Below are 23762 nucleotides of genomic sequence, written 5' to 3' on the forward strand. Positions count from 1 at the left end.
AGTCCCCACTTTGCAGCTACCTAAGCTGTGGAATACTGGACATGTTAATCAATCTAAATCTTAGTTTTGTCCTCTGTGAAAAAGATTATACATCCCTGTTTGACAGAACTGTTAAGAGGAATAATTGAGATAACAAATATGAAAGAACCAAGGATGGTGGCAGACACATAGCAGGTACACAGTAAAATGCTAGCTCATAAAAGGAAAAAGGCAATACAGTCAGCTGGAGACCTGTAAAATCTAATCTGGCTGAACTTCTGTCTATATGACCATTTTCTCCTGAAAGACAGGGGAAGTCGGCACCTGGCCCTTAGTTATAGTTGCAAACAAGTGAAAATTCAAGACAGAGCACAGAGGAAAGTGAACCAAAGCAAAAACAGATTTGTAATGGCAAGGGTAGGGTCAAGAACAGTGTATTTTACTCATGATCATACATCTTTTAACGTCAATAAAGCTTTTAGAAGATAATACCGCATAGGAGAATATCTTCTTGACCTGAGGGTAGGAAAAGAGTCTTAAAACAAGACACAAAAAGCACTAACCATAAAGAAAAGACCAATAAATCTGACTCCATTAAAATTAAGAACTTCTGTTCATTAAAAGACACCATAAAGTAAGTGAAAAGGCAAGCCACAGAATGGAAGCAGGCACTTGCAACATACACACGACAAAGGATCTGTATCTAGAGTAAATAAAGAACTTGGAAATACCAATAAAAGACACAAGGCCCAATTTAAAAAATAAATAAATTCCTTGAACAGGAATTTTACAAATGAGGAAATCCAAATGGCCAATAAATACATGAAAAGCTATTCAACCCGATTACTAACCAGTTAAATGCAAAGTTTACCAGATTCGCTAATTTGAAAACCAGCGAATCTGAGACTTGAAGAGGACAAGAAGCAACGGGAATTCTTATATGTCACCGAAGGGAATGTGGTCTGGTACAACACTTCGGAAATCAGTCTGACTATACCTAGACAAGTTGAAGACAAGCGTACCCCATGACTAGAGCAACCATACAACTCATCATCAGACATTTTTGAGAATTAAAGGTGTTATATTAATGATTACACTGCGAAAACAGCCATAAGCTAGGATAAATGGTCACCCTGCCCATGAACTAGCAATTTTGTTCCTAGGTGTATGCCTTAGAAAACATATGCACATGTGTAACCAAATGACGGGTACAGGAACACTCTAACAGCTCTGTTCACAATTTCCCCAAACTGGAAACAACTCAAATATCCAACAGTAGAATGGATGATTTAAAAAAAAAAAAATTGTGCAAGATTGTGAGTCTTACAAAAAGGCGCTTAAGGGTGCTTTGGAAATGCAAATTAAAACATTTTAAGGGAAGAAAAATATCCCTTCATCACACTTCTCCCACCCATACAATAGTACCATTCTGCAAGCAAAGACTGATCACTATAGCTCACACATCCCCAACTTTCATAAAACAATTTCCTTTCTGCACACTTTACACAAATATAAGCAAGTATATGCATGTGGAAAACTGAAGGTATTATGTAGAAAATGATCTAAGAGACTGAAAAGTCACCTGTTAGGAATCCTGGCATTTAATAAAGCCAGACCAGTTGGTTAACTGGTATATAAAAATCCATGAAGTTTTTTGAAGTATATTAAAATTACTTATTAAATTCCTCAGCTACCTTTCCACACTCACCCTATTTTACCTTTCACTCACGTTATGCCTTACACCTGACAGTTTCAATCTTATCTCCACAAGAAGTGCATGAGATAAACATTTGGCGTAACGGCAATGACGGAACACCCACTCTACTCAGAGGCCTGGGTATGGCTGGTAGGTAAAACTTCTACTGACCATGTCATCACCCCCAACCAGTCATTCCCCTAAGTTCCTCCTTTAATGTTACCACCTTCCTCTATGGTCTTTTTTTTTTTTTTTTTAAGTCATTATTTCACCTCCCCAACCTTCAACCCTAAGTAGAGGTTCTCAGGTAAAAATATTATCCTTTATTGAAACATGCAATATTTTCCTATTCTTCTTAAAAACATAAAAAGATTGCCCCAATTCATTTTGATACATATGTGAAGAATTTATGGGTAAGAATGGAATGAATGGAGGGGCGCCTGGGTGGCACAGCGGTTAAGCGTCTGCCTTCGGCTCAGGGCGTGATCCCAGCGTTATAGGATCGAGCCCCACATCAGGCTCCTCCGCTATGAGCCTGCTTCTTCCTCTCCCACTCCCCCTGCTTGTGTTCCCTCTCTCGCTGGCTGTCTCTATCTCTGTCGGATAAATAAATAAAATCTTAAAAAAAAAAAAAAAGAATGGAATGAATGGAGTGTTTTATTTCAGGGCTATCCCAGAAAATCTAGGATACACAAGTAAAGGAAGAATGTACTTTACTCACAATTATACCAAAATAATAATAAGGATAACTTTTTTGGAGCACCACAGAACACTATCCCAATATAATTAATTCCCATGTGCTACTTTCACCTCCTGTCCATATACAAAAGAGTTTTTATGTACTACCTTGAATTTCTTCGTACCTCCACCCCAAACATACTTGATACTTGGTTCATTGGTTCTCTTTTCTTATTTTCCACATCTGTAATTCTTTACCACTATTCCCTCACAACCTCTGTCTAATACTGTTTATCACATCCCAATACCTTCTCCCAATTGCAGGGCTTAAACTCCTTCATGGGGCACAGGAAACCATTTGTAATCTCTTCCTTTGCCCCTTGTCTCCCACAACTTCCTGCACTCTACCCGTACTAAACTACTTACAAATTCAAAAAGACACAATGTCCTTTCCCAAGGTAGTACTCGAGCCTCCCCTCCAGACAGACACCCTGCCCCACCTTCAAGACTCCAGCTCAAGTTTCACCCAAGAAATCCAGCCTGTCAACAACCTGGTCTCCCAAACTAACACCTTTCTCTGCCCTATCCCTACTCCTGGTGCAGTCCACCACATCACATTCACCCAGCCCCACGGCCCAGCCCCACCCATTTTTTTTCACACCCACCACCTTTTCTCAACCCCCTGAATCCCCCATCCCCATAAGATCTTCTGCTACAGACATTAATGCAAGTTCTGCTCTGCTGTCTTATCATCGTTAAAGACTCTCCCAAGCATATCCATGTCATTCTTCCATGTTTTTTTAATGCTTCATAGACCCCAGACATTCTTTATAATTCCAATGCCAATTTACCCAAGGACCTGCTACCCACTACGGCAACTGTACTTGCGTCTCACATTCCCCCAATACTTTCCCCAATTCAAAATCTACTCTGCACTGCTCTCAATACCACTCCATATCCACCACACCCAAACCTATTCTTACTGTCCCCAGAAAATTGCAATCCCACCTTTCTGCATCATTTCCTCCCCTCACATACCCCTCAATTCCCCTTCCACATCTCCAATGTGGCACCTCTCCCTACCCTCACTTTGCACCTGCTTGCACACCTCCAGTTTCCCCTCGGACCCACCCCCTCACCAGTCTTTCCAGACACTCACTGGCCCCCCCACGGTTCCTACCAGGTGACTCCCACTCAGAAAACCCCTCCAAACCCCCGCCTTCCAACCACCCGAGCCCCGCCCCCACCCCGGTATCGCCCCGCCCCCTCCACCATCGAGCCCCGCCCCTTGCCCTGGAGGCCCTGCTGAGGGGCGGGGCCTGTCCCTCCTCCCTTTTCCCCCCGCCCCCTACCGTCACGCTCAGGGGCAGCCTGACCCCGAGCGGCCCCGCGGTGACCCTCGCGCAGAGGCCTGTGGGAGGGGCGTCACAAGCCCCCGATCCCCCCCACCTTCCGCCCCCCTCCCGCCCAGTCTCCTCCCCCTGGGAATGCGCGGGGTGGATGACAGACCTGGCCGCGCGCCACCGCCACCGCGCCTGCCGGGGGCGCTGCCGCTGCCTGAGAAAGAAGCCGCGGCTGCCGCCTGGAGGAGGTGCCGTCGCCTCCGCCACCGCTGCCGCCGCCGCCAGGGGTAGGAGCTAAGCCGCCGCCATTTTGTGTCCCCCTGTTGTTGTCGTTGACATGAATCCGACATGACACTGATTACAGCCCAATGGAGTCTCATTAAACCCGAGCCGCGGCCCCGCCCCGGCGCTGCTCCATTGGACGAGACCACAGACACTTATGGCCACCCGTTGGCCTGCGGGTCTGTCCGTCACCCACACACTAGCCACTCTGCAGCCCATTGGGGCAGGTTCCTGCCGGTCATCTCGCCTCCGCATAGACACACCCCTCGACCCATCATCCCCCCCCTCCGGAACCACCCTGGGGGTGGGTCCACTGCCAGTACCAATCAACAGACTGCGGGGCCCGCCCCTTCTGGGCACCTATTGGTCCAGCCCTTTTTCTCTCTCCCAGACACCGCGCCACCTCTACTTCCACCTACCCGCCCCCCCACCTCTAGAAATGGATTGGGTCTACTCGCAGTAGAAGCGCTTGGCCTTATTGGCTGCACACAACGCCAATCAGAAGGCCTTTTCCCTCTCCCCTCCCCCACTCAACCCCAAATCCCCTAGCCCGCAGCTAAAGTTTGTGTGAGAGCTGATCGCTGGCGGCGGCCGCAGGATTTAGGGGTGGGCGCGGGCGGGCGCGCGCGGGCGGGCACGCGAAGTTAAAATTCGAGGTTCTCAGTCGCCAGCTCCCGCGGTGGGGCGCGCGGACGGGCGCGCCGCCCGGAGCGTTCCATCCCGCCCCCTCCTCCACCCTCTCCCGTCCCGTCCCGGGCGACTACTCGCCCGCCCCCTGGCTCGCATCCTTACCCCCCACACACCCCTACCCTGCAAGCCCCAGGCCGGGTGCAGGCAGAACGATGTCGCTGCAGCCTCCTCGCCATCCCATGCCGAAGGGGAGCAAGCCCCCTACCCGCCGGGCGTGCACCCCCCGGCTCCACACTCGCCCGTGTCTGCAAGCACGTGCACCGTTCGCCGCTGCCTCCAGCCACCCCGGTCCCCGGCTAACCTCGCCTGCAGCCCGGCCAATCGCTTGCTGCCCTTTGTTGCTGCAGCCCGGGTCTCCCCGCTGCCTTCCTCAGCCTCCGCCTCGTCCTTTGCCAGCCGCCCGGGTCCGCAGCGCCGCGCTCCCCCCGCCCGGGACCCACCGCCGCCGCCTCCTTCTCCTCCTCCGCCTCCTCCTCCTCGGCTCCGGGCTGCAGCGCACAGAGCCCGAGGCAGCGCCGCCCAGCCCCGCTCCCCCCGCGCCGCCAGCTAGCCCGCCCGGCCCGGCCGGGGGCGCAGCCTGGACCCCGCCCGCCCCAGTCCCCGCCCCGGGGGTACCTGCCTCCGCCCTGGGGGGCTCCGCTCGCCGCCCTCGGGGGAGGGCGGGGATGCCGGTGTCCGCGGGAGGATGGGGAAGCCTGGGCCGTTTGGGGCGGGGAGTGTGCCCGCCAGGGCTGGGACTGAGAGGTGCGGTCCTCGCCAACGTGCCCCCCCCCCCCCCGCCGCTGTGGGCCCTAAACTTCGTCCTCCACCAGGGCCTTACACCCTCGGGTGATCGCGGCAGTTTGGGGGTAGGAGATGCCTCGGGAGCTGTGTCTACCCTGATCAGGAGGAAGAGGGAGCAGTGACATTCAGCGACCGCGGACAGGGCACGGCGGCAGCATCCTTGGGTGGGAGTGGGGATGTCAGACGCGGGCAGGAGGGGGAAAACTGCCCCCTCAAGATGCCCTCTCCCGGCCTGCGATGAGCTGGAGAGCTCAGAGCTGCGTTCTGAGTGCTTTCTTGGGCGGTGCAGCCGGATGGCAGAGGTGCTGGGGGCGGGGGGAGTGGGGGAAAGACCGCTGGGGGGCCCTTCCCCCTCTCCTCTAGCCAGCGCTAGAAGGAAGGCTGATGGCGAAGTTCGGTTTTCCAGGCTTCCCCTGGGCCCCCCGAGTTCCTGAGGCCCACAGGAGGGAGGCTGGGGCTCCTCTGGCCGCCCAGGCGAGGCCACTCTGACGCTGCCCACATACCTCCCAGCGCCCTCCAGACTCTGAAAAGAGCGTCCCTCGCTCTTCCCAAGGATGGATGGGATGCTGGCAGGGGAGACTTCAGAAAATAGGAAAAGTAGGCTCGAGAAATGGCTCCTACAGAGTTGGAGTTCGAAGTTTCCCTTCTGAGGCGCCATTTCTTCCGGAGGGGGAGAACTATGGCTTTGTAAAGGAACCAAGTTCCAGGCTTGGTGGCCTGGGTGGAAAACCACCTGTTGACTGAAGTCTGTCCCTGGAGTCAGGGAGATCTTGGGCCCTGGCAGTGAGAGGCAAGGTGCCAGGGAGAGGCCCCCCGGCTTCCTGCCCTGGTTGACTCCAGCATCTTCAAGCCACTGACACTGCGGCAGCATCTTCAATCCCCCATGCAAAACCACTGTGCGAACTAGGTAGGTACTTCGTTAGAGCAACTTATCTCTGACAAACAAAATAAGCAGCACAACCCTGACAGCAAATGCAGAGCACAGTACACACTTCACTTTTTAAAGATGTCTGCTCCTTCGGGGTGTGAGCTGCCCCTACTTTACGTGCTTCTTGGCAACAAGGTGAGAAAGGAGCTAAGACAAAGAGCACAGAGTTGGATGAAAGGATAGAAAAAGGGAGAGGGGAGCAGAAGAGTTGTAATACTGCACTCAAAACTGTCACCGGTTCCATTATAAACCCCTTTTATAGGTGTTTTATTACTTGGTTGTTAGTTTTTAAAACAAACCTCTTTAGATTAAATCTTGGCATTCGCAGGCTCAGCTCAGGGAAACAAAACACGGGGAAACAAAACACGGGGAAAGTTCCCCCATCCACCACTGGCTTGGCTACTTTTGAGCTACATTACTGATAAAACAAACAAACAGTGGGTTGGGTTTCCTCAGTCTATCTCTCACTTAGTATCTTCAGTAGCTGGCTCAAGGTGAATTTTTACAAGCCATTAGTTCATAATTCAGCCTAGTTCATTTAGGTATTTCAAAGAGTAGGACATTTATAAGGTATGTTCTTTTTATAATGCAGGTGCTGGGTTTTTTCTTCTCCGAAGAAGTTACTAAGTGAACTTAAGAATCTTGGCAGACACATTAGCCTTTATGTTATTTTTTTCCCCCTACGGTCTGCCCAGATGCACTTTATTTTGTAACTTAGATTTGAGTCCCCCAGACTGCATTTTATCTCAAGTAATAAAAACAAACCATGTCTTAATTAAAAACAAGTTTCAAAACCCCAAATCTGTACACGGAAACTGAAGTATGCTAAGAAGCAATCAAAGACATTAAAAGCCAAAAAGTCCACATTTAAGATGTCTTCAGCCAATGAATTGTGGGAGATTTATGATCATCTAACACATGCTATCACTAATGAGTTAGCCACATGGATTTCCAGTGACACACCTTCAGAGGAGACACCTTTAGAAAGAAATGGTCCTTATTTGCCTGAACTTGTGCTCCTGTAACCCCCGGAGCTGGCAAACAAACACAGAAGAAAGAAGTATCTTTATCCAACATCTTGATGTGTTTTTTGATATTCTTAACATAGTTCTCTAATGGGCATGGCAAGGAAAGGGAATGTGCTGCTTTCCCCTTGATACTTCCCTCTAAGGTTACTTGTCCTTTGAGAAATCCTGGCTCTTCAGATAAGTGGAACTGGAAAGGATAAGAGAGGGACAGGCAGAGATACTTAATGCCTACTTCTAAACCTTTCTCTTATCTGTGGTATCTCAAGTCCTCTGCTGAGCTGAACAGCTCAATTAAGAAGTTACCCTAGAAATAACTTTGAACTGAAAACCAAGCAACCTGCAAAATTTGCAAGCTAACTGTGCTGGAGGATTATGAATCCAGGGGCTCATTTAACCGGTCCTCCTCCCTACCCCAAAACAGCTGCCAGTGGCCACCTGGCAGAATTACTGACAAGTACATTCATACTGCTCGGTCAGGTCCATAGATAGCCGGCATCAGAATGATCTGGCAACACAGTTTCCTTGGCCTACCCAAGAGATTCTGATTCAGTAGGTTGTCAAGTAGGGCTCCCAACTCTACATTTTCAGCCCCTGACTTGACTTGAAGCTTAATGATCACTGAATCTTGAGAACCACTGGCTAGGCTGAATCCTCTTCTTCCCAAGCTGGGAAAGAATGTTTATTCTGTGACTGTCTTAACCAGGTTAAGTACATTCCTAGCACTGGGATGATTCCATGGCATGACCTATTTGTCCTTGAGTCCTAAGTAAAGATAAAAAAGAATGCAGAGGAGCTTCAGGAGCTGAAGGGAACCTGAATGGTTTGATCTGTTGGGTTTGTTTACTTGCTCTTGAGGCAAGTGAGACAAACAGCCTGATAAGAGGTATCACTTCTACCAACATCCTAACAAGTCCTTCTGAAGGATATTAGGTAAGGAGGCAGCAAGCAGGGAACCCGAACTGATTTGTCCAGACCTCAGTGCGTGATGAATCTCCTTATTTCAGTTAGTCACTTAAAAAGCATTGGTCTGCACCCCACTTCCCACTGCCACATGGAATCCTCTCTCCTCACTGACCAGACACTGCGTCCCCATAGGATCATAATGTCTAGTTTTGTCAGTCAAGGGCGGAAGGGTCCTTGATCGGTCAAATCATCAATTTTAAATAGGCTAGCAAATTTAATCTATAGCTTTGTATGAACAGCCTATACTATCCTAAATACCAGTATTCTCTACCTACATCCCCTTTGTGCTTTTCCACTTATAAACACCTAATGTTTAAAATGCATTCTGGATCAAGTCTACACTCCTTCGTTAATCTACCTCTAAGGATGCGTACATCTGCACACAACCAATTACTCATCTCTAGCTTCTCCCAGCCTAACACACTCCTCTATGCAGGGCACACACTGTTCCCTCAGCAGCCGTGCCTCCCTACCTTATCTGATGAAGACCTTGAAGGAGGAGTCCTCCAAATCCCTGCTGGGCTGCTGCCTCTGCTATGAGGTTTTTCTGGTCTTTGCAGGTAGCCCGGAGAACGGTGAGCATACCTTTACTCCAGCCCTGGCACTTATTAAGGGCACTGTTATTATTTGTTGAATTACGGAATAAATGAAAGTGCTGACCACACTCTTGTCACATTTCGCCCTTCTGTTTTCCTCATTAGCTTTTCTACTGCACAGACTAGATTGATCATCCTTGGAACTGCCCTAGTACCTGACACGTAGAAGCTACTTCAGAAACATGATGTGTACATAACTGTGGTTCCCAGGCCTGGGGGCAGGTTAAAATCACCTGAGGGATTTTTCAACCAGTCTAGCCGCCCAAGTCCCACCTGAGGCCACTTAAATAAAAATACCTGGGGGTGTGGCCCATTCATCAGGGTTTGTTTGGTTTGGTTTTTTGTCGTTGTTGTTTTACGTAGACTCCACATCTAACATGGGGCTTGAACTCAGGTCTGAGACATCAAGAGTCACATGCCCTACTGACTGAGCCAAACCAGCCAAGCGCCCCTCAGGTTTGTGTGTGTGTGTGTGTGTGTGTGTGTATATGTGTGTGTTTTAAGTACCCTGTGCCATCAGAGTAAAAAAAACATTGATTTATAGAAACCAGCAGGATTCCTCAACAGTGAGAAACTGAAAGAGGATGGTAAAAGAGCTCAACATTAGCTAAATGTTGCTAATTTTGGAGAGGGCAGAGTTTTCAGGGATCTTTGCATTTTTGTTGAGACTTGAACGTGTGGTGGCCTCTTACTAATCCTAAGAGTCTTAATAAAGCAGTTTTTAGCATCAGGCTATACCTAAGAAAATCTGAACTACCCCAATAGTTAATGTAATGATTCCCAGTTGTTTGGATTTTGCAATTTGAGGGAAACTGACAAAGTTGCCAAATTTTCATTTTGCTCATAAGGGCATTTTTAAAAAGAACTAACTGCCATCTACTATCTGCATCGTCTCATAGAAAAAAAGGCATTTCCGCTCCCCAAATAATAAGAAAAACATAATCTGAATAAAGGTTAGCCCCCCACCTCCATGAAACGAAAGTGGGCAACTTTACATCAACATGTACAATTTCTTTCTTCCTCTTTTTTCCCCCCGTTTCAATGCAGACAGTGAAACGTTATCTCAAGTCTGGCTAGCTGACCTGAGTACATTTAGAAATCAAATCACTAAGCTATACTTTTCCAGGGGTTAAGAAACTATAGATCACGCTGAATCTAACCACTAACAGTTTTCTCCAATATGCCCTATACAATGTGCTCAACTGATCAAAGGTGGTCTTCCCTTATTCTGTCTACAATACAGAAAGAAAATGCACAGCTCAGAGGGTCAGCGGCAAGAGAAGATGGAAGAGAGCACCAAGTTAAAAGTAGAACTTCAGATTTTTACCCATCTCTGCCACCAACTAATGTACGTTCTTGGCAAATCACGGAGTAGTGAAAACTTGGGTTTTCTGGGACAGTACGCCCCATGTGGGCAGTGCATCCTCAGAGCTTAACACAGGCGCCTGGTTCGTCGTAGATGCTCAATAAATATTTGTGACATTAATGCAGAGATTAAATCAAGGGGGTAGTTTACATCAAATATGTAAAATGGTCTTAGCCAAGGCCCCAAATCCTACAAGTTATTTAAATAGTAAAGTCTCTGCCTTTATTAATTATTAATTTACCCTGTAATTCCTAAAAAGTCATTATTCTTGTATGTAAAGTGCCTGAAGAATGGATGAAAGAATGGATGAAAGAATGAAACTTCTGAATAACTACGGCATTTTTAATTGTAAAATGTGTATGCATATTTGTCACAGAAAGTATGGATAATACAGAAAAAGAAGGAAAATAAGGAGAAACATTAGTCGTAGGTCCTTACACTGAAAGAGAGTATTTTGGGACATTTTCTTCTAACTTTTTATGTCAGTCAAGATTTGTATTGTTAGTGGAGGTTGAGAAAAAATTTTCAGCTAAGGAAACTAGAGTAGTAAAAAGTAACTTCCAAGAAGTTACCAGAATGTTGTGCCTATCAGAGGGTTCTTCTTCTTATCATTATTCCATGTCTGGAAAAATAGCAATTTTTCAATATCATTACAGACAGAGAGCCTGACATAGTCTCCCCAGCCATTAGGTGTTCGATGCAGTCAACCTCCCATCATTCAAGTTAGCACACCTTTTACCAGCCTCATGCCTTTCTTGGTATTAGCAACAAACTGCTTGTGGGAGAACATGGTTGAGCTTGATCGTTAACAACCTTGCCATAAATTCCTTCAGGGTTGGGATTGGGTTTGGTTTATATTCTCCAATTTGCCTTGCACACAGTAATAATAAATGATATTGAGTAAAATTAAAGCAGAGGTAAGGAATCTGTTGTCTATCTGCCTATCTAAAGCCTATGTTCTAAAATTCATAAATTAGACTGTAAACCTCATAAGCTTAAAGATTTCCTACGTAGTGTTTTACACACCATAAGCATTCGTGAAATAAATGAAGTTTGGACAGATACATTTCCTAACCACTGTAAAACAGTACTTCCTGTTACCAAATCTAAAACTACTTTTTATGTATGTTTGTTGAGGAAATGTTAAATGTTTAACATTTGACCAATGAGTGTGTTTTATTTATTATATACATTTGCTTTTTTTTTTTTCTGCTATGTATACATGTATATACATAGTCTGGAACCAGTCTCATCTAATATCAAGAGTTCCATACTTTGCAGAGCTCCTCTCCATTCCCGCAAAGGTTTTAATTCTCCCCCCCCTCCCCGCGCCCCCAGCCCAGAGTTTGTGGCCTATTAATCTGCTCCCTGTGGCTTTTCAGTGGCTGATGTGACTTGACATGTATCTATTAGCTGTGACTGAGATCTTCTGTTTTCTTTCAATTGTAATGCCACACATTGAGTGATAACCTTCAGTAAACGGTCTATAATGGCTCCTGATTTTGTTTCCTGAATCATAATAGATGACCTGAAATTACAACTTCAAGTTCAGTTTATTTGTACTTTGTAGTATCTCAATCTCTGACAGAGAGATTAATGTTCATCAAATATTCCCCACGCTCCCCTACATTTCACAGCCTTCCTTTCAATTAAGTTAGAACCATGTGGCTAGTTTCAGCCAATGGTAATGAGAAGTGGCATGCCTTACTTCTGGGTCAAGAGACTTAAGGAACCCGGGCGGGCATTCTCCATTCCTCTCTTTCCCTTCCGGAGCATCTCAGAAGCCATGTGTCCCAGATGAGGAGCCGCAGAGCCACTATTAGCCTGGACCCTTAAGTGACTCAATGGAGCAGATTCTTCCTAACCTCCTCCTACACATACCCCACCACTTGCTTTGACATGTAATAGGAGAAATAAACGTGGTTTATTTATTTCAAATACCTTTCTTAAATCTCACTGACTGTGTCACTGAAGCAAAAGCACTTCCCTTCCCACTAATCAACCCCTCCTCCAGCACCCCACTTGACTGGCCAATGGCCAGGGTTGCGATGGATACGTCAGCTACATCAAGTTATGGTGGAACTTCCCCATAGTACTTCAGCAAAACTATTCATAGATGGAAAGAACTGAAAAGTGGATTTGGTTCTCCGTGTGAATAAAGCTGGGAAAGCCTGAAGCAGTAGTGTCATCCTCGGGCGAGAATCTACTATTTTGCCCCAACGGGGGAGAAAAGCAAGTCAGAATAACCTTAGCCCTTCAGTGTGACTACATTGGCTTCCAAATAATTAACTTTCTCGCCACTGTATAAGTCGAGCTTTTGAAATATGGACATTCCTTGGGAAGACAGCCGTTGCTTCTGAGAGAGAAATTCTGTCCCAGTCCATTCAGCAGCCTGCTTCCATCTCCTCAGCCTCGTTTTGGGAGCTCCAAGAAATGACCAGTGACCTAGGAGCTGAGCTGCAATGTGGCTAGGAGAAGCACATTCTCTTCCCGCTAACTAAAGGAGTAGCAGGGGGAGGCGTGTTGGTCCTTGGGTTACACGTCTGTGGCTCCACACAAAACCTCTAAAGATAAAACAGTGTGGGAACTCGGGATGCTGAAGGGGGCTGAGAGCATGTCTGCGAACATGGCTTTAGGGTGCTCAGTGTAACTATATTATTAATAATAGCTAGCACTTAGGCAGTATTTACAGTGCTAAGTCATTTCCCCAAATTGGCTCATTTGATCATCACAACGTTTCTCTTTAAATACTGCTACTAGCTCCCATTTTACAGACAAGGAAACCGTGGCCCCAAGGTGTTGAGCAGCTGGCAAGAGGTCCGAATTCCACCTGGCTCAACATTACACTCCGCCTGCGCCCCTCTGAGGCCGCTGCTGCGTGGTGTGTGCGGCCGATGAGGACCCGGAGAGGAACCTGCCCTCCCGGGACCGCCCAGGCGGCGCCCGTGGTCCAGGAGCAGCCCTGAGAACCGACGCCCTCACCGAGGCACGCAGGCCCGAGGCCCTTGGCCAGACCGGAGACTGGCGCCACCGATGATCTGAACGAACGAAGGAGGGAGGGAGGCCAGGGAGGGCAACGCGGTGTCTGGGGCGGAAGGAAGGGGTGCTGGCATGTGACGCAAAAGAGAACGAGAAGGTGCTGGGCAGCTACCCAGAAAAGAACCGTCTCAGGCCCGGCCTAGAAGAAGCCTGAGGCCCAACCATTTCCAGGCTGTAAGGACACCGTCATAACCACTTTTTGGCTTGCAAAAACCTCTCAACTTAATTCCTGCAAGAATCCTTGTACAGGGAGAGGGACAAGGGGCGAAGACTCCACCGCTTCCCCAGGCAGCGGCGGGAGCAGGGCCTGCTCAGCGCAAACCCGGTGCCCGCCGTGCCCCCGCCCCCCGCCAGCCCTCGCCACCCGGCGATGCTCTGCGCCTTTGTCATTCCGCATCCCTCGGTGCCAGCGAAGTCACTCAGCTGTCACAATCCGGCCCGGAGCTGCAGGATACAGAGTAACTCAGCGAGACCTCCCTGGGGCGGGGGCGGGGGCCGGAAGGCCGGGCCTTCTCCGCGTGCAAAGGAGCACCAGCTGCATCTCGCAAGTTGCTAAATTAGCCGGGCTGTTGTTTTGCTTTTAATTTTTGTGTGAATTCAAGAATAGGTCGCGGATGTCTTGGCAGCGTGTGAATGAGACTCTTTCCGAAAGAATTCACCTTGCTGAAGGGCCGCTGTCAGGCGCACAAAACTCGTAGTGAGAAGCGGGCTTTGACAGAAGCCTCCTGCTCGCTCTCCCCACTTCTGCTTACTTGGCCTCCCTTCCCCGCGGGCCTGCCTCCCGGAACCCTGTGCCTCCGAGCCACCGCCTCCCCTTCCTCGCAGGGCAGTGTGCCTGCTCCCTTCCAGCCGGGAAGCCTGAGCCAGAGCCCGGCTCTGGGCCTGGCGTGGCCTCCGCACCCTCCGCAGTCCGGGGGCCCTCGCCCAGCCCAGTGGCTGGGGCAATCACGCAGAAGGTTCTGGAAACTGACAGGCTTGCTCCTGGAGGAGCTCTACTCTGCGCGGAAATGTGCGCCTGCCTCTGGGCACTCCAGCCAGCGAGTCCTGAGGCCATCACCAACCCATCAACAATCAAACGGAAGGACCATTCCAGTGATGATGGCCCCAGACGATCGTCATCATTTGTTGCCCTAGCAGAAAGGGATACATAGATGGTAACATCCTGGTGTTGGTTTTATTTAAGCACCACACCCAAGGCCTTGCTGCTACCTGTCTCAATCTGAATGTGTCCGATTTCTCCTAGAGCGGTTTGTCCCAGGCCTCCTAGACGTGGATCTCCAGCTTCAAGGCAAGAACACAGAAGCAGCACCACCCATCTGGTTGCCTCGGTGGCAGCTTTTGCCCTCACTTACCAAGTGAGACTAGATAAGAATCCACAGGCTACATTTTTAAGAAGTTTTATATATTTTTAAAGATATAGTCAACCATGAACACTTGACAAAGGAGAAAAAGTACGAACAGCTAATAAATATATGAAAAATGTTCAGACTCACTAGTTACTGAAGACCTGTGAGACAATGTTTATTTCCCTTCCAAAAGAGCAAAATGAAAATATGGAATCCCCAACACTGGTCTGAGTGAGACGAATTTAGCACTCAGTTGGGGGTATAACCTGGTATGAGACTTCTGGAAAATAATTTGACGAAGCTTACTGAGACCCTGACATATACTCCACTCAGATGAGTGGGCTCTAAGTCAGGGGCTTGGGAGCCAAGCAGATATGAGTCCTGACCACCCACCATTCCAGCTGTGTGCCCCACGACAAATGACTTTGCCTCTTTAAATCCCTTTCCTCAAATAGGAAAGTGGGGGCTGCTCCTCCCTACCTCACAGGCCTGTTGTAGGGAAGAGAAAAAATATAGGCTGCTTAACAGTGATGCTTGCTGCAATGGTGGTTATAAATTCTCTTTGGCCCAGTAATCTGGACTGTCCCAAGGAAATAATCTGAGATGTGGAGAGAGATTCATTCACAAAAGGTTTGCACACACACACAAAAAGTCTATCTACGTTACTTAAAAAAACATGGAAACCAGCCACGTACCCAGCAGCAGGGGAAAAGTTAGGGAACTATGGTATGGTCTTATATAGAAACTCTGCGATAGTTTATGATATGCACTGTTCTGTACTTTGCTTTTTTCACTTAACGGTATGACATTTTGCAAGTTTTAAGTGTGTCTGTAGGGTAAGTACCTAGCACTGGAATTGCTGGGTCAAAGGATGTGTATTTTACATTTCGAAAGCTATGGCCAACTTGCCCCACGGGGAGGTTGTCCAACGCACACTCCCAACAGATACTGGAAAGCCTGTTTCCCCAGCTCTCCACAGTAAAATGATCAACCTTTTATTCTTGGCCAAGGTGAAAGGAGTATCCCATTGAAATTTCAATTTGCATTTCTCTTATTATGAGCAAGGTTGAGCACCTTTTCATATGTTTAAGAGCCATTCGTATTTTCTTTTCACAGAATTATAGTCTCAAGTACCTTTGGCCACAGTTTCTATTGAGTAGTGGGTCTTTTTTTTTTTTTTTTGCACTGTTTTAGCCACACATATGCAAATGTATTTTTCCTCCAGTTTCTCACTTATTTTTAAGTTTTAGTGGTTTTGCCATTTGCCTTTAAAAAAAAAAAAAGCATTGTCTAGGTTCTAAACAGTTGCTTTTTCTGTGCTCTAACACTCACTATTGTCCACACCCACTGACTCTTGTCACGGTCTCTGAGCTCAGGGAAGGGACCATGACTTTCATCTAGTTCACCCGGTGAAGCCTCGAAGCCCCAGCAGGCACCCACCAGATACTTGTTCAGTGACTATAGTCCCACCTTGAGAATGAGCGCCAAGAACCTGTGTTCTTGTAGGTAAATTTACATAGTATACAAGGAAAAAACATTCTCGATTTCTATCAACTTCTGCCACTTGCCATGAAAGTCACATTCAAATTGCAACAAAAACATAGGGAATTTTCACAGTAGTATCCCAGCCTGAGATGTCAGCAGCCTCAACATCCAAGAGCACATGGGTTGAGAAACCCACCCCCAGCCTCCCACCCAGCTCAGCCCCAGCCCAACCCCTGGCAGACTCACTGCGCTCTGGGTCCCCACTGAGCGGGCTGACAGGCAAGCCCCCATCCACAGGGCCTGGGTCAGCTTCGGAAGACCCTCAACTTGTCTTCTCAGGGGACTGGGAGGAAAAGGAAACTCCTTTTCTAACAGCGGAGAGCAGGGTGGCTCAGATTGTGTCATGCAAATGATTAACTCTAATCTATGGAGATTTTGGAGCATTCCTGGCCTCACCAGGAAGAACCAAGAAAATTCAAATTTAAAAAAAGGAAGAGGAAGAGGAAGAGAATATAGAAGTATTTACAGTCTTCAGCAGAGGTGGGCCAGGCTAGGCAAGTTTGCCAGGGTCTCGTATATTATTTCTGGTCAGGGGCAAAATTGGGTAGAGGTACGAAATTTAACCTTGTCCTGGAAGCTGACTGCACTTTGGAGCTTTGCCATCAGTATCAGTTTTCGAAGAGCTGTATTTCATGAACAAGGAACGTCGTTGTGACACGAGGAGGACTGTGTTCAGGCGTCAGATCCTCTACTCCCATGGCTGAGCCCCCTCTTCCCAGAAACCAGAAGGGAGCCAACTCGAAATTATGACTCCAACCGGACCAGAGATAGCGGAGATGTTTTTATATTTTTGCATATAGTAAAGGCTTTTTTATGTCAAATTTTTTATTTTGAAAAATACATCAAATCTACAGAAAAGTTGCAAAAAACACTTCAACGAACTCCTGTACACTCCTCACCTGGAGTCACCAATTATTTTTGCTACATTTGCTTTATCTCTCTATATACAAGATATACTATTGGTATCTTTTTAATGAACTATGAGAGCAAATTTAGACTTTTACCCCTAAATATTTCTATCTTTGCTACTAGCATTAAGGACAGCCTTTTAAATAATTACAGTACAATTATCAAATTCAGAAAATTCAACATTGTTAAATTACTGTTATCTAATCTGCAGTTCATATTCAAATTTCACTAATTGTCCCAATAAAGCCCTTAATAGCTTTTTTGTTCCCAGACCAGGATCCGATCCTGGCTCCATTTAGTTGTTTTGTCTTCTTAATTTCCTTTAATCTGGAAGAATTCCTCAACTTGGTCTTTATGACCTTGATGTTTTTAAAGATTACAGGCCAGTTGTTATGTAGAATTTCCTTTAGTTTGGATTTTCTGATGTTTTTCTCGTGATTATGCATTTTTGATAAAAAACACCTTTAATTGCTCCTGCTTCTTTGTATGGTATAACCAAATTATCAAGTGAGTCACATTTTGAAAGAAGTTTTCACGATAGTTCATATTCATTTGCAGCTTACTTTCTCAAACACTATTTTCTACATTTTTGTACTATCTTGGTAAATTTTCAACTTGGTAAAATAAATTTTTTTGCATTTAGTGTTTATTCCTTTTTGTTTGTCTTGGATTTGGGATTTTTTTGTTTGTTTGTTTTCATAATCTTTTTGCCGAATATGGGGCTTGAGCTCACCACCCAATGATCAAGAGTCCCAGGCTCCACTACGTCAGGTGCCCCTAGCTAGCATTTATGGTTTTGAACACAGATCAGCGTGTCTCTCTTGCTGGCTCACTCTCTTTTCGTCAGGTGTTTTTTGCATCTGTTTATAATATTTGGATATTGACAGTTTATTTTAAAACTAAAAAGTCGTTCCCCCCCCACCCCTGCCCCAGACCAAGTCTCGTTTGTTCTCCTCTGCATGCCTGTGTCTAGCAACAGTAATACCTGGCAACACTCAGGAAGCCTTCGGGAAACGCTGGTAGACTCACTGAATTAATTTTGAGGCTGCACACTGGATTTTCTGAAATCAGGTCCTCCTTAGCAAATGGTGTTGGTTGTTCGTAATTACTGGACACACTGAGAAACAGAAGAATTCAGGGATTACAATTTTACAAAAATTTCTTCTACTGATGATTTAAGCATCTCCATCTTCCAAGGAGCCCGAAGTCCACCATCTTTGACTGAAGCCCTATTGAGCACTAGTGCATTTGAAAAGGGAAGGCTGTGGCTGGGGGTGGGGAGTTGGCGGGTCAGAAGCCAGGTTTCTCTCAGGAAAGGCTCCTCCCAGAAATGCAGGCAGAGACAGGCCAGAGGCTTTCAGCCTCTACTGAAGGACACAGAGCCTGAATGCGGAGAATGTGACCTCAGTCACTCCTTAGTCTGAACCTTCTAGGTTGCAGTATGGGTCACAGTCACGTCAGCCCGAAGCTCTGGGCGCTTAGTGGGCCAGGTCTGCCCACCTCTCCCAGCTCAGCCTCTCCCTTCCCTCTGTTCCTTTTCTCTCCTCCTTCCAGTTGTGATGTTTGCTTCATTGATGAAAAGAGGCTCAAAATCACAGAGAATTACACAAAGTTAAACTATAATGAAATATCTGTTTAAATTGATCAGACTGGCAAAGATCAGATAGATTAATTATACCCAGGAATGTGGCCAAAAATACTTTTATGGACTTTCATATATTTTATGGCATCTGTTTAAATTTAAGGGGTCTTTACCTGCGGGTCAAACCTGTCCACCCTGGGACTCTTTCCTATGGAAATACTCATGCAAGGACAGAAAGAAACATGTAAAAGCATGTTTGCTGTAGCTTTTTTGCAATAAGGAAAACATGGAAACTGCTCACGCAACTATCCACCAGGATGATAGGATGATACAACTGGCTATCAATCAGCTTAAAAAGAAAAGGTAGATCTGCATGATCTACGATGGAACATGCCCAAGATATGTAGTGAAATGGAGAAAGCAATTTGTAAAACAGATTAAATACGGTTACTAATATGGTGAAAATATTAATTAGCTTATATTTTAATATATGCACGGCTAAAAATCTGGGAAACCTACATTAAACTACAAAGAATGATTAGCTCAGGAATGTGGGATTATGGGAGGCTTTCACATTCTCTGTTCTGTACCTTTGTGGGGTTTTTTAAAAATTTTATTTATTTATTTGTCAGAGAGAGAGCACGAGAGCATGCACAAGCAGGGGGTGTGGCACACACAGGGAGAAGCAGGCTGCCTGCTGAGCAAGGAGCCCAATGTGGGGCTCCATCCCAGGACACCCCCCCCATCATGACCTGAGCCGAAGGCAGACGCTTAACCAACTGGGCCACCCAGGTGCCCCTGTTCTGTGCATTTGTAATGTTTAAAATTTTTGTAAAAAATATTACTTGAGGGGCACCTGTCTGGCTCAGCAACTTTGGGGCACGCAACTTTGATCGGGTTGTGCGTTTGAGCCCCCTGATGGGGGTAGAGATTACTTAAAAAAATAAACAGAAAAAAGAAATATTATTTGAAAATCAGACAAAAACCCACAAAGATTTTAAAAAGCCCATCAGTCAAAAACACTGGTAGTGTGTGGGACCAGGAAATTGTTGGGGGTCCAGATGTAGCAAGACTGACCGCATGTTGACAATTACTGAAGCTATGGGAGGGGTACATAGAGATTCCTTCTATTCTCTAAATTCGTATATGTTAGAATATTTCATAATAAAAAGTAAAACAACAACAGCAACGAAACAACCCACGAGAAAACCCAGACGGGTAGGACAACAGCAAGCATAGCCTGTATGTCAGCAGCAGAAGGGCCTTCTACAGAGTTCCGTAAACATCTAAGTTTAGATTTTAGTAGGTAGAGAATGAGGAGCATTACTGACTTTTTAAAAGTATGAAAACTGATTTTTAGAAAAAATTTATATTATATATGAAATAAAATTATATTTTATATTTTTATACTCTGTATAAATCAAGTTGAAGACAAGGATTAGGGGTGAGGAGGCTGACTAGAAATCACTTTGCCACAGGCCAGCAGCAAAAAGGTAGAAAAGAAGGGTCAATTAGAGGTAGGATGGAAGTCACACAGAAAAGTCGTGGCGCCTGGCTGGCCCAATCCGAAGAGCACGTGGCTCTTGATCTTGGCTTTGTAGGTTTGAGTCCCATGTTGGGTGTAGAGATTACATTAAAAAAAAAAAAAAGAAAACTTAAAAAAAAAGTCACGGTGACTGGCGGAGGGTGGGAGGGGTGAGAGGAGTCCCATCTAATGTCTCAGTCCTACTTCAGAGAACCTGGTAGGCTGGTGGGGCCATCAACAGACTCAGGAACCCATTGGTTTTTTGAGCGCCACACTCCATCTGCTTTGCCTGCACTGCCCACCCAGGAAACCGTCCCAGCCTCTCAGCTGGCTCTTGCCAGAGCTTGAGCAACTGGCCTCTGCTTTTATTCCACTTTTCCTCTCTATTCCTCCCAACTCCATTTTCCATTTCTTGTAGGGTTCCCTATTTGGCTATAGGAGTTAGCCAGAAGGTGTTGTGTGTGTGTGTGTGTGTGTGTGTGTGTGTGTGTGTAATATTCATTTATTCATCAAGTATCTTTATTTATTTTTTTTAAGATTTTATTTATATGCCAGAGAGAGAGAAAGAGAGAGCACAAGCAGGGGGAGCAGTGGGCAGAGGGAAAAGCAGGCACCCTGCTGAGCAGGGAGCCCAATGCAGGCCTCAAACCCAGGACCCTGGATCATGACCTGAGCTGAAGACAGATGCTTAACCCACTGAGCCACCCAGGAACCCCTCATCTAGTGTCTTTAAGTACCCACAAGCCCAGACATTGAGCACACACAATGATGAATAGAATGGACAATTACTGGTCTTTTGGAGTCTACCATCCATTTTCCCACCATCACATACGTAGCTTTGTTTATTTTTCTCCTTTAAAAAATTATTATGATCGTTGTAGTCAAATACACATGACATAAAATTTACCATCCTAACCATTTTTAAATATACATTTAGGCATTAATTACATTCATTCTTGCAAGACTGAAACTCTATACCTATTAAATAATAACTTCCTATTCCAGGCCTCGTCCCTGCCCTTAGCAACCAGCATTCTGCTTTCTGTCTCTATTCTATTTCTGTCTCTGATTTGATACTTATCTCAGATAAGCGGAGTTATACAGTATTTGTCTTTTTGCGTCTAGCTTACTTCACTTAGCATATGGTCCTCTAGGTTCATCCATGCTGTAGCATGTGTCAGAATTTTTTTCTTTTTCAGGCTGAATTAACATTCCATTGTATGTGTAGCCCATATTTTCTTGGGTTACTTCCACCTTTTGGCTATTGGGGTAATGCTGCTGTGAACACGGGTGTGCAAATATTTCTTTGAATCTCTGCTCTCAAGTCTTCAGGTATATACCCAGAAGTGGAATTGCTGGATCATATGGTAATTCTATTTTTAATTTTTTGAGGAACTGCCCTCCTGTTTTCTATAGCAACTGCACTGTTTTGCATTCTCACCAACAGTGAACCACAAGGGTTCCAATTTCTCCAAAGCCTCACACACTTCTTATGTTGTTTGCTTGTTTGTTTTCATAGCAGCCTCCTAATGGGTGGGAAGTGGCAGGATAGATTTTAAAATGTAAAACTGATTTGCAACTAATATTGCTCAAGGATACATGATCTGCGACTCAAAAGGTTCTTTCGCCCTGTATTAAACCACCGCAATCAGAGGCCGAAAGCTCTGGGAAGGACCAGCAGTGAGCTCCTTCTTGCAAGGTGCCTAATCCCACCATCCCGAATACAGCACACGGGAGGGTTCAAAACAGGTTTTTGTTTGTTTGTGTTGTTTTGTTTTGTTTTTATTTGAGAGAGTGAGCAAGAGAGAGAGAGAGAGAGAGAGAGCACGATTACGGGGAGGAGCAGAGGGAGAAGGAGAAGCACACTCCCCACTGAGCAGGGAGTCCAACTAGGGTTTGACCCCAGGATCATGGCCTGAGCTGAAGGCAGATGCTTAACCGACCGAGCCACCCAGGCGCCCTGGAGGATTCGATTTACTCCACATCGGGTTGCGCTTTAGATCAGTCTAAGTTTACATGAGTTAATTCATCTAAGCACTTAGAACAGGGCCTGACATAGCATAAGCTCTGTGTAAGCACTTGTTAAATAAAATAATAAAAGTGTTTTTCCATTTTTGTGGCTTCTTTGGAGGTACGGATGGAATGTTAGAATTGCGTATTATCCTGGAAAGAAACGTTAGTTTAGAAAAGCTCTGTGGAAGTCAGGGACAGTTTGAGGCACTGGAAGGGGACACAGGAGATGGCCCCGCACTACCCAGGGGCTGAGGCACACCAGTAGGAGCGGTAAGGAGTTTCTGAACTCCAAGTTTCGTCTTACCCTGAATTAAAAACATGAGTGCTCATCGACTCTGGAACAGCACCGCATGCTGGGCACGGCCCTGGGCATTTTATACGCCATTTCTAATCCTGACCATAGCCTTCTAAAGCGGAGATTAATCCCAGTGTACAGATGATGAAATCTAGACTCTGTGGGGTTCAGTGACTTGTCCAAGATGGGGAGCATGGGAGGAGAGAAGTCTAGGAAGCAAACAGGGCCAGCTCACCCCAAAGCTTGAGACCTTCGGGTTCATGAACATCTGTCTTTTACTGAGTCTTGCCAAGCCAGGCCCAGGAAGCCTTTACACGTGGGACTCATCATGGGGCTCATCATTAGAGGAAGAACTCTTCAGGGAGGGACTTTCACCAAAGAGGAACCGGAAGCAGAGTGAAGCTAAATCATCAGCCAGGAAAAAGTGGGTTCATTTCCCAGTTGCCGGACATGTGGAAGGGTGTTTCAGCACTACCTTAGAGTTTAAAAAGAGACCACTTGCATCAAAATCGCCTGGGTTGCATATCAAAATGCAGACCTCAGGGCCCCCACCTCAGGCCCGCTAAATAAAAATCCGCTTAGGATTTGGGTATTTCAGTAAAGCTTTCCCTGGAGCCTGGAAATGAGGGGAACGGCCCACTGAGAGTTAAACCATGAAATCAGCATTAAAGAATCCGGCAAGATATGCAGTCACCTCTGAAGGGACAGATCAGTCTTCCTCTTTCCTCTTAACGCTAACCAGATTGATTGTATTAACAAAATAAGGGATGGATGAATAGGAGAAAATGCTATGACCTTGGCATAGAAGAGCATTTCTTAAATAAATCCCAAAAAGTACAAACCTTAAAAGGATTCAAATATTCAACCGTATAAAAATTAAAAACTTCTGTACAACAAAAGATGTCTTAAAAAAAAAAGTGACGACAAGCCAGAGAGGGGAGAAGATATTTACATTACATATAATCAACAACAGATTGTGCATAATTGACACGAGCTCAATATCTAGAATATATAAAGAACTTTTAAAAATCAATTTTTAAAAAAGGGAGTGGGGCGCCTGGGTGGCTCAGTCAGTTAAGTGTCTGCCTTCGGCTCAGGTCATGATCCAGGGGTCCTGGGATGGAGTCCTGCATTGGGTTCCCCGTTCAGCGGGGAGTCTGCTTCTCCCTCTGCCGC

The 23762-nt window shown here is 46.2% G+C and overlaps 1 protein-coding gene across 6 annotated transcripts in view; it reads right to left on the minus strand.

Moving 5' to 3' along the window:
* Window positions 1-5376, minus strand: part of KAT6B (lysine acetyltransferase 6B) — a 178267-nt gene extending 172891 nt beyond the window's left edge. The window contains exon 1 of one of the 6 annotated variants that reach the window (XM_044386202.3): window positions 5284-5376. The gene's annotated coding sequence lies outside the window, so the exon portion shown is untranslated. Of the gene's footprint in view, window positions 1-3862; window positions 4154-4969; window positions 5094-5283 lie in introns of those variants that run through there. The other 5 variants (XM_048219282.2, XM_026504507.4, XM_026504508.4 and 2 more) reach the window with 5 other exon arrangements.
* Between the last annotated feature and the right edge of the window lie 18386 nt (window positions 5377-23762).

This window comes from Ursus arctos, unplaced genomic scaffold (genome assembly GCF_023065955.2).
Source record: "Ursus arctos isolate Adak ecotype North America unplaced genomic scaffold, UrsArc2.0 scaffold_7, whole genome shotgun sequence".
NCBI lineage: Eukaryota > Metazoa > Chordata > Mammalia > Carnivora > Ursidae > Ursus > Ursus arctos.